This window comes from Aotus nancymaae, unplaced genomic scaffold, assembly GCF_030222135.1.
Source record: "Aotus nancymaae isolate 86718 unplaced genomic scaffold, 86718_ANA_hifiasm-v0.15.2.pri h1tg000010l, whole genome shotgun sequence".
Taxonomy (NCBI): Eukaryota; Metazoa; Chordata; class Mammalia; order Primates; family Aotidae; genus Aotus; species Aotus nancymaae.
In genome coordinates this window covers 19733483-19744363 of record NW_026988421.1, presented here as the reverse complement: position 1 = coordinate 19744363, position 10881 = coordinate 19733483, and the positions used below count along the sequence as shown (strand labels likewise).

General features: G+C 49.8%; 1 long non-coding RNA gene across 1 annotated transcript; it reads left to right on the top strand.

Moving 5' to 3' along the window:
• The first annotated feature begins 275 nt into the window (after positions 1 to 275).
• On the top strand, positions 276 to 8474 carry LOC135273936 (uncharacterized). The gene is made up of 4 exons (XR_010341695.1): positions 276 to 409; positions 900 to 1031; positions 3963 to 5507; positions 8376 to 8474. It is a non-coding gene; the product is annotated as an uncharacterized LOC135273936 (long non-coding RNA).
• Positions 8475 to 10881: the final 2407 nt, after the last annotated feature.

Here is a 10881-nt window from a genome sequence, read left to right as displayed (position 1 = left end):
GCCCCTGACCCCCTTGGCCCTTCACCCAGCCCCAGTGCAGGGCTGGGCCCCAGCCGTGCTCCCTACATCCTCCTGCCCTTTCCACCTCGGGCCTTCGCATTTGCTGCGTCTTCTGCCTGAAAAGTTCTTCCCAGTGCTGGAGGTTTCATTGCCATTAGGGCCTAGTGCACATGTCCCCTCTTGGTGAGGCCCCTGACCACCAGAAAAGCCACACTCCCCATGCTTCTTTATCTCAGAGCTTATGTTTCCTTCACGGCACTTTCCACAATGTGCGCTTGCTTCATGTGTAAGGAAACTGTCCCACAGACGCTGGGGCCATGGCTGCCACCTTCACTCTTCTGTCCTCAGAGCTTAGCCCAGAGCCTACAGCAGATGAGACAATCAACTTTCATTGCATGGATAATGGAGGGTAGGTGTTAGTGAGCCTGAAATCTAGTGTGGACTCGGGGTATCCGCATGACAGCCACTGCCCTTTATCCTCCCTCCTTGTCTCTGCCCATTGGGCTGCTGTGGTTTCTGTTTGGGGCCCTGTGAGCATCCCTGCTCCTGCTGGGCCTGGAGCCACCCTCTGAGTCACAGCCTGCCTGGCAGGGGTTCCAGGTTCCTGGCTAGCTGTGCCAGTCTCTGTACTTCTTCAGGAAGTGGCCTCAGCTCCTGCACCCCGAGCTTGTCAGCACCCTGAGAGCATCTGGTTCTATGGGTGTGATGGGGACGGACAGGGTGCTTCCCCCCTTTGACTGTTTCCACGCCAGCCTCACTTAGGAGGCCAGCCTGGTATCTTCATCCGTTTATCTCTCTTCCTCCTTGAAACCGCACAACCCCCAGCAGCCCTCTGAGTAGAGATCTTAAACTAGCTCAGCTAAACCCCTCCTTTCTTCCTCTCTTCTCCCCCCTTCAAGGACCTCATCCTTGCTTCATCACCCCCACTTCCCCTCCATGTCAGAGCCAGGGATGGTCATGGCCGCAGCCCGCGTGAGCCTTCTCTGCATCTCAGGCAGGCGTGCTGCAGGCATCCCCACGAACGAACCCAGGTGAGTGCTCTTCTTCCATCTCAGATGAGGAAACTTAGCATGCACAGGTTGGGAACTGAGCTGTGTTTGTTGGCCAGGATTTATTTTGACTGGTGACTGCATGTCCAGATGGTCTAGGCTGGCTCATCAAAGGGTGCTCTTGTGAATGGCCTGCCACCAGTGGGGACCGACGGGGCTCCCTCGGTGCTGCCGATGACAGCGGTGGATGCCTCCATGTGGAGTCCCATCATTAGCCCATATTCCCAACCTCTCTTCTCACAAGGGGATAGGCAGATGAATGATTTAGCTGATAGGTGAATTCGGGAGAACAAACAGGTCTCATGAACCCTCACCTTCTTCTCCTGCCTGCAGGGTGCCTGGGTCGCTACTGTTCTTGGTCACAGAGTAAGCCAGAGAATGGCAGCCTCCCTCCCCTGCCCCAGCTGCCCTGGAGCAGGACTGGGAGGGTCCAGGGCTGCGGCAACTGAATAGGGGATTTGTCCAGTTCTGGGGTTCGATATCAGAAAGCCCCGGTGCTTGCAGCTCTCAGCCCTATTCCCCCAGGTCAGCTTTCTCAGCTGTTAAGGTGACATTTCAGTCTCTCCTCTTCTCCACTTCTCTCTGTTCAGAATTGCTAGGACTTAGTAGGCAAGAGGAGGCTACTTACTGGGCTCCCTCCAGCCCTAACCCACAGCAGTGAGGAGGTGCTGGGCGGTCAGTGGGGCCGTCTGACCCCTCCCAGCCCACCTCAGGTGGTGCCTGGGTGCCATCTCAGAAGCCTCTCTGGGTGACAAACCGTTTTGGAGGGTAGTCTGCCGTCAGGCAAGAGAAATGAGGGGTTTGGGGTGGCGTTGCCAGATAAAATGCAAGGTGCCTGCTTAAAATAGAATTTAAGATAAACAGTGGGTGATGTTTTAGTATAAGTATGCCTCAAGTATAGCATGAAACGTTAATATATTAGAACAATTACTTACTCTTTACCCTGAAATTTGAATCTAACTGGGCACCCTGCATTTTTGTTTGCTAACCCTAGTTTTGTTTGGCAACCCTAGTTTGGATAGGCTGTGGATGTTTCTCAAGCACAATGCAGGGAGAGGAGAGGAGATGGGGTCCCTATATCTCTCAGAATGTATGAGTAACAAAATTCTGAGTCAAAGTGCATGGTCAGTGAGGAAATTTATCATTGCTCATAGCAAGGAGTCCAGGGCCAGGCGGGCTCCCGCCTCAGGCTCTGAAGCTCCAGCTCTACCCACCCTGAGGCTCTCTCAGCTCTGCCCTGGGATGCCCATCCTCAGGGTGCAGCAACCAGCTGTGGGTATGATGGCCCAGCCCCTCTGCAAGCAGCCCTGTCTCTGCGGTCCTCCTGCAGACTGTGCAGAGAGGAGCAGGTGGGGTGCCTGAACAACTTGGGATCTCCAGCTCTGAAGGAGGTTGAGATGACATATGCCCTTCCCCTCGGGGTGGGCTTTGGTAGGGGTGGTGGACTCTAAGATTGCCCTCTACTCCATGGAAGCTTCCAGGACGCACCAGTGCCTGCAGGCATGTGTCTTCCTTTCCTAGTCAATGTTTCCCTGAGCATCCTTGGGCTGCCAGTTTCAGATTCCAGGCACTGAAGGACCCTCCACAAATGTCTCCCTGCTTTGGGTGCTCACCCCAGCCGCCCCACCGGGATTGACCCGTGTTCCCCTGTCTCCATCATCCGCTGGGGGCACTTCTTCTCCACAGGTATGTAAGCTCCTCTCTGAGGACCATGCCCTGTATCCCCACAGAAGCATTTTCAGGAGCCCTACGAGTCCGTGTTGTTACAGAATCTGTGAGAGGTCCCTGTGGCCCTGCCCGGCTGCCCCAGGCAACTGGTATTGGCACTGCCATCTCCGTCCCTCCCTCTGCACACCGACCACTGGTTCTCCCCTATTCCTGGCATTCAGCCTGGCACACGACAGATGTCCAACTGTGAACTGAGTTGTCCAGAATAAGCCTAGTGGCAGGAGCCCAGGCTGGCTGGGGATTAGGGGGTCCAAGGCCACAGCCACCCACGGGTCTGTCCCAATCCATAGGTGAGACAGTGGGAGGGGTGGCCCTTTAATCAAGGGCAAGAGAGGGTCAGGCAGAGGCCAGAACGTTCAGGCTAAAGCTGCTTCAGCCTGACAGAGGTGGGAGAAAGCCCTGCTAGGGAGGTGCCTGGAAGGAGCTGTGATTTGAAGCAGCTTCCTTGGCATAAGCTGTGGGCTTCTACAGCCCTGCAGAGCTCCTGTCTCCCTGGGTAGGGCTTAGAGGGTGAGGCTCCAGCTCCCTGGCCTTGGCTCCTGCTGACAAGGGTGAGGTGGTGAGGAAGGCCACTGCCTCCACTAGGTATCTGCTTTAGTTCAGACCCGGGAGCCATGAGTATTCTCCAGGTTGATTCAGTTTGATGAACCCTTGCTTACAGCGTCCTCTGTGGCAGGGTCAGGTATCTCATGGGGTGTGTCGCCCACATTGGTGCAGCACCAGATGCCAAGAATCAGGTTACATATTTTATGTATCTTGATCTCTTTTAACCTCATGACATCCCTGTGAGGTAGGTATTATTCTTATTCTTGCCCTCATTTTTCAGATGAAGAAACTGAGATTCCAAGAGGTTCAGTGGCCTCACAAGTACGTGGGCAATGCACAGCAGTGTGGAGGCCCCAGAGAGGGCAGCAGAGTGGGGCTGCTCCTGGGGTCACTGCTACTGCTGGGGCTTGGGGAGGAAGCCTAATGGCAACCCCAGGGCCATGGAGCAGATGGCCTGTGCAGCAGTGGTTGTCAGATGGGAGAGTGTGGCTGTCTGACCATCCTGGCAACATGGTAGCCCTGGTCTGGGGGTCTGGGGAAAGGACAGGCCAGTGTTTTCACGGGGGGCAGGCTGCTTGGACACTGCTGCTTCCCTGGCCAGCACATGCATTGATTCTTTTTCCCATTTGGCTCCCACAGGGCCTGGTAATGGCATTGAAGAAATCTGAATGAATTGTCTGATGCATCATGACTAAGCTTAGAATGTGCCAAATGTCTCCCAGGAGTGGCCCTTGGACAGCAAGGCTGGAGTGCTGGGACTCTGCGAGCAGGAAGGAGGCCGGGCTCAGGGAGAGCCACCGACTGAGTCGCTCTGGAGTTCTAGAAGTGCTTGGAGGGTGTGGGCAGTTGTCACACGAATTTGTGGCACCGGCCTCTTGGCTTTCTGGTGAAGGGGTGGTGGCACAGTCTGTCGCCATGCCTCTGGTGGTATATGGGCAACTCAGTCCACACAGCCTCCTTCACAAATTCTTGGATACTCCCAAGCTTTATGGATCTCATTTTGACTTCCCAGGAAGCTCCAAATCTTGGTCTTTGTGAATTTTATGGAGCCTTGCAGGATAATTCTCATTTTATTTCCATGAACACTCCATTTCAAGTATGTTCAGGAAGCCTTTCATCATCTCTTTCGGGCCTCCACTTCCCTCCCACCTCCTTCCTACATCTGTTCCTCTCTAGGGTGAATAGTTTCAATTTTATCAACGTTTCTTCCTGTGGCTGTATGTGTAGGTCCTTTCCCCATGCTGATCACCAAATATAAGATTTATTTATATCCTACCCAACATATACTCTTTAAAAATCAGGTGCCCGTAATAATGATAGCTAAGAGCTTTTATTGAGCTCAAATGCTATCCACATACTTCATGTTCATTTTCCCTGTTAATGTCACAATGACCTTTTGAAATCGATATTATTGTTACCTCCCACTTTGTCAATGAGGACACTGAGATTCAGGAAGTACCTCCCTTGCTCAAAGGTACACGGCAAATGAGGAGGAGAGCTGGGATGAGACCTGGGAATCTAGGCTCTGAGCCCCTCCACCCTGCTACTCAAAGTATGGCCCAGAGACCAGTGGCTCAGGCAGCCACTGGGGCCTTGTGAGAATGGCTGACTCTCAGGCCCACATCCAGACGTCCCAGATCAAGAGGCTGGGTGGTTCACATACATGCTCAAGTTGGAGCAGCTCTGGTCTAGTCTCCCTGGAAGGAAATGGGCCCCTTTATTTCCACTGATGCTGCCTTGGAGCACGTTAGATTTCGGTGTCACAGCCCCTTCTCTCCACCCTGAGTTGGTGCTGTCCTCAGGCTCATCTCTGTCCTGCACAAGCCCTTCCTGCAGAAGGCACATTTGTCAGAATGATAGTATGATGGTTAATTTTACGAGTCAACTTGGCAAGGCCATGGTACCCAGACATTTAGTAAGCATTATTCTAGATATTTCTATGATGGTACTTTTTAGATGAGATTACATTTAAATCAGCAGACTGAGTAAAACAGATTACTGTCCATAATGCGGGTGGGTCTCCCTCAATCAGTTGAAGGCGTTAATAGAAAAGAAACAAAACAAAACTGACCTTCACCTTAATAGAAAAAGACTGAAAAAGAAGCATTTCTGCCGGAAAACTGCATTTGGACTTGAACTGCAACTCTTCCCTGGATCTCCAACCCGCCAGCCTATCACATTCATGTAAGCCAATTATTTAAGATAAATCTTTCCCACCTTTCTCTATTAATATCTATCTATCTGTCTCTCTCTCTCTCCCCTTCTCCTGTTTGTTCTTTTTCTCTGAAGAACCCTAATACACCTTCTCTTTTCTGCAGTGAGAATTCACAGTTTGAAGCAGACTTGACTCTAGGGGTCAGTGGAGATGGATGAATACAGAGGGGAAGGCTGGCTGATGTTTCCCAAGGGACAACCCTTATTTCTCTGAAGAAACAGATAATGTTCCTCATCCTGTAACTCTCACTGGGGCTCTGCTCTGCAGAAATGGTCAGCAGTATATACCTGGGCTCAGACCTGGGTTATGCAGTCACATCTCACATGCTTACACCCAAACCCACTGCTCCCATGGCTCTGGATCCTCCTGGTACCTGTCTCCCTGGTGACCAAGCTTAAGGGTACCTCTCCTTCAACTCTGCTGCTTGGCCCAGGGCAACTCTGAGGTCATAGCAATGTCCCAATCAGACTGGTTAGGAGGAAGAGGGGTTGGAGCAGAGTGAGGCAAGGGAGGCTTTCAGCGATTCAACTATCATGTGTCAGGTTTTGCTGTTTTGTGGTTTTATTTGTAATTTTCTTATCCAGTTGAATAAAAACAGGGTAAAACACTGAGCTTCTTGGTTCTGTAAGCCAATATTTTTCACCAAATTTGGATTTTTTTCCTGTTAATGTCTCCAAAAACCTTCCTGGAGAAATTCCCATTCTCTTTTCTTCTCGCACTCAAATTATAGACATACAAAGTCATTTGATAGTTTCCTATTAGTTATTGAGGCACTGGTTATCTTTCTTTAAGCTTTCTGTTCTTCAGATTAATACTTTCAATGGATTTTTTTTTAGTTTATTGACTCTTTCCTCTGCTATCTCCTATTTGATGTTAAACCCATCCAGTAAAATGTTTGCATCAGCAATTGTACAGCTCTCATGTTTCTTCCTGTTGAGATAGCCATCTGTTCATGAATTAGGATAATATTTTCCTTGAATTCCTTGAACTCTGATACCTTATTTGGGTACTCAGCATGTTAATGAGGTGTGGGTCAGAGTGCTAATGTCTACCATCACTCTTCAGCCTCTGTATTATGCTTTCAAACTTGTAGTAGGCGATCTCTGGTCAGACCTAGATAGTTACACCCTGTACATATACAGCCCACTCCTCAGTCTTCAGCTTCCAGGGTGCAACACTTTTAGAGTTCTGTCCTTCATTTTTCCCTGTCCTGAAGTGCTCAGCTGCTCCAGCTGCCTTGAAGTCTGTTTTCTGCCTCCTCAGCCCATTGGTACTGCTGTGCTTTGTTTGGACTCATTCATTGCTCTGAAATTGGAAAATTTCCCTAGAAAGAGAGTAGGATGGTTATTGAGCATTACCCTTGTTTCCTCTAACATAACACCTATTAAAGTTTGAATTTTTATCTTCTATCTCTTATATTGGGCCATAGGATTGAGTAGTTTCTCTGGCTTTCCTGGTTCTCACACAATGGCATCTTGCCTTTCAGTTCATCTGATTGGTTGGTCACAAGACTCTCTCCTCCTTTTTTTTCTGAGACAGTAACTCACTCTGCCACCCAGGCTGAAGTGCAGTGGTGCAGTCATGGCTCACTGTAACTTTCTTTTCAGGCTCAAGTGATCCTCCCACCTTAGCCTCCTGAGTAGCTGGAACTACAGGTGTGTACCACTATGCCTAGCTAAATTTTTCACTTTTTGTAGAGATGGGGCTCTCACTATATTGCCTAGCTGATCTCAAACTCCTGGCCTCAAGCGATCCTCTCACCTTGACCTTCCAAACGAAACAGTGGGATTTCAGACATGAGCCATTGTGCCTGGCCACAAAGGCCTTTTTCTAAAAAAAATTGTGATAGGTAGTCTTTATTCCCACTATGTGGCACTCACTATATGCTAGGCATTGTGGTAAATGCTATGTATCTATTTCTCACTCTCATATCAGCCTCTTCAGGGAGGTGTTCATACCACCCCCATTTTACATGTAAGGGAGGGGACTGTAGAGGGGTGAAAGGGCTTTCAGTGGTCACAAAGTAAGAAATGGCAGTTGAGACCTGAACTCAAGACTGTTCCATCTCATCCCATGCTCTAAGCCATTGCTTTCTTGTTTCTATACACCTATCTACAACCCAACTTCTCTGCCATTTCAGCCCCTTAAAACACTAACATAGGTTTCTGAAAAACAGTTTTCTCTGCCACTGATTGTTTCTGCCAATGGACAACACAGTATACCCTGCACTTGATACCCCTGCACTCCCAGACACTCTCTCCTCTCCCCACCATAGCAGCGTTTGATCAAGTAGCTTCCAGCACCATCAATGGGTACAGTAGTGTCCTAGGGACCCTGGGAGAAGATGAAAAAACAATTTTTTTACCTAAAGGGGTCGTAGAGACAGTTATGTCATCCATTTTGCAGAGGAAAAGACTGACCTAGAAGGCAGTAGCCTCGCGAAAGGCACATGGCTACTACAGTGCCAGCACTAGAACTCAGCTCTTCAGATTTCCAGGTCTATCTGTTAAGATTCTGGCAGGAAGCACATGTCACTTGGGTTGCAATTGAGGAGAATTCAGTGGGGGGACTATTTACAAGGGAGTGGGCAGAGTTAAAGGACACTAACAAGGGATCATGAAGGATGCCAGGATTTGTAATAGCAGAAAGCCATTGCTACACCCGTGCCTGTAAGGTTTAGGGAAGGGAGAGCTAAAGCAAAGGAGAGGGCTACCTGACAGGAGCTACGCCCTTGGGTAGAGGAATGCAGCCCAAACAAGCCATGGCCCATCAGGGAGGGAGTTGGGGAAATAAATACCCTGACCTGTCTCTCCACCCACCTTCTGATCTCCTCTTAGCACCTCCCATTGGCTGAAACCATCTGGAAGCCAGACACCAAGGAAACCTTGTTGATGCATTTCATGGAGTTTGGCCTCCCTGGACACAGAGCAGAGCAGGGAGGCTCTGGAGGGGCAACTGGAGAGTAGCCAGCACTTCATACTGATGCCTCAACTCCATCTGTTCCAGAAGACAGAGCGTCTCTACTCTTCAGAAGTTTGTAAGTCCAGATAGAGGGGTAGGTGTGAACAGGTAACCAATAGCTCAAGACTGAAACCCCTGTGAGGAGCAGAGAGGATTGGTCACCAAGCTGGATGTGCATCCACCCCAGGGAATGGGATTCTGAGGGAGGTGTTCTCCTAGGTAGGGCTTGTCGCTCTCTGTACCTATGGAGAGAATAGGATTCTCTCAATGCCATTAAATTGAACAAGCATTTATTGCGTGTGTACTGTTTGGAAGGTGTTGGGTCTCTAAAGATGCATAGGTGTAACCTACCTCTGCCTTTGAGAGATTCAGAGAGGCATATAGGTGACCACAACATCACTTTTCTGCATGAAGGTTGGGGAGGCATGTGTGCTTCTTGGTTTACCAGCTGACAAGGTGAGATTTCCATGGTGGGTGTTGAGTGTCTGCATGGACTTGGGCATGGCTTCTAAGATGAAGGAGTTTTAAACCTCTACCTTCTGCCCTGCCATCTCCCCCACTTTCTAGTTATAAGAGGAATGGCAAACTGGCCATTATGTGAGCCATCAGGGTCTGGGGACTTGCTAGGGTAGACATTTTCCTGTTTGCTCTGAATGAAGACATCTTCATCCAGTGGCTACTCTGAGAGTACGGGGAGTGGGCATGGGTGATGGTAGAGACTCCCAAGTGTCTCAGGGACAGGCATTGTAGGATGGTGGCTCTTTCCTTATTGGGGGTGGGGGTCGGGTCTGAGAGTGAACACTACAGACTGGAACTTCCAGTCCTCTGTAGGTCAAATCCTACAACTCTGCCTTGATGGTATAATAGTGAAAATAGCTAAAATATATTGCCAGGCACTGTGTTAACTGCTCTGCAAGCATTTTCTCGATACATTCTTACAATGATCTTAAGAAGTAGGTACTAGGAGCAAACGGAAGCTATGAAGGATTAAAGGACTTGCCCAGGGTCACACAGTTGGTACATGGCAGAGCCCGAATTCCACTCATCCCTGTGTGCCTGTGGAATGTTACCTGGGTGTGGAGGTGCTGAGAATGGTGTTGGACTTCAGAAAACAGTATGGCTCCTGAACCATTTTCTGCATTGCTCTCTGCTTAGGAGGGTTGGAACCTCTTGTTCTGAGCATACGAAGGACTCACTGACCTTTCCTGATGCTCCTTAGGGCCCAGGTTCTCCTCTGAATGACAGAATATGCTGGAAGCCAGAGCAGGCCTCTGGAGGGCAACCCAACTTCAACAAGCTCCATAAAAAGCAAGAAAGGTGGAAGGAGGCTGGGGACCAAGAACGCAATATAAAGCTTCACCTCCCGGGCCTCCCTCCCCACCTGACTGGCCAGCTCTCCTTCCTGTCTTCCCGTAAGGCCAGAGAAGGCATCAGAGGGCAAGCAGTATTGACGTGAGACGTGATGGGAGAGAAGGCACTCATCCTTCAAAGCTCAGACACCATTCCCTGGAATGCGCCCCTGTTGTTAGTCTTTGCTCTTGGTTGACCTGCTTTGGTAGGAAGCAGGATGTGCTCCACTCAGCTCACTGGTTCACATTCTTCTCCACTGGGTGTGGTGTCCACCGGGCTGTTGACCAGGGGTTCATTTAGTCACTCATAATATGTGAGGACTCCACGGTTCACAAAACCTGTTCATGTTTCATTTGATCTTCACAACAGCCTCATGAGGAAGGAACTCACATCGTTCTTCGTTTAGAGAGGAAGAAACTGAGGCTCAGGTGTCAGCTCATCCATCCCAAGTCTCTAAGCCAAGATGGGTCTGGCGGTTTATTCCACCAGTGCTGGTGGAGCCCCTGTCAGCCCCAGGCCCTGCTGAGCAAGCTTCCTGGACAAACGTGGGGCCTGGGCACAGAGGGCAGACATTTCCCAGTCCGCTGCTTCTGTCTTCAGGGGTCAAGCCATTTCTTGAGTACCAACTCTGAACTAGGCATTCTGGTGGGTGTGTGAACTCAGTTACATCATTCTTGACTTCTAAGAGCTTGCAGTTTCCTTGGAGAGATGAGGATTTTGGGTTTAAGAGTAACCAATGCCACTAGGCCAAATCAAGGTGGCTTGGGAGAAATAAAACAATTTAAGAGGCCAGCTGGCCTCAGCTGCAAATGGTCCTTAGAGGAGGTGGGATCTGTGCTGTTTTCTACAGGAAGAGCAGTTGATGTTCAGGTAGGGACGACATGAAACAGTATTCTAAGAGGAAGACCATGCTAAGGGCCTGGAAGGAAGACAGCAGGAAACTGGAGACAAGGAGGCCAGTCTGTTGTAGACCAGGGGAGGAGAGAAAGGCAGCATGGGTCTTTGTACAGGAGGAAAGAGATGTATTGAGTT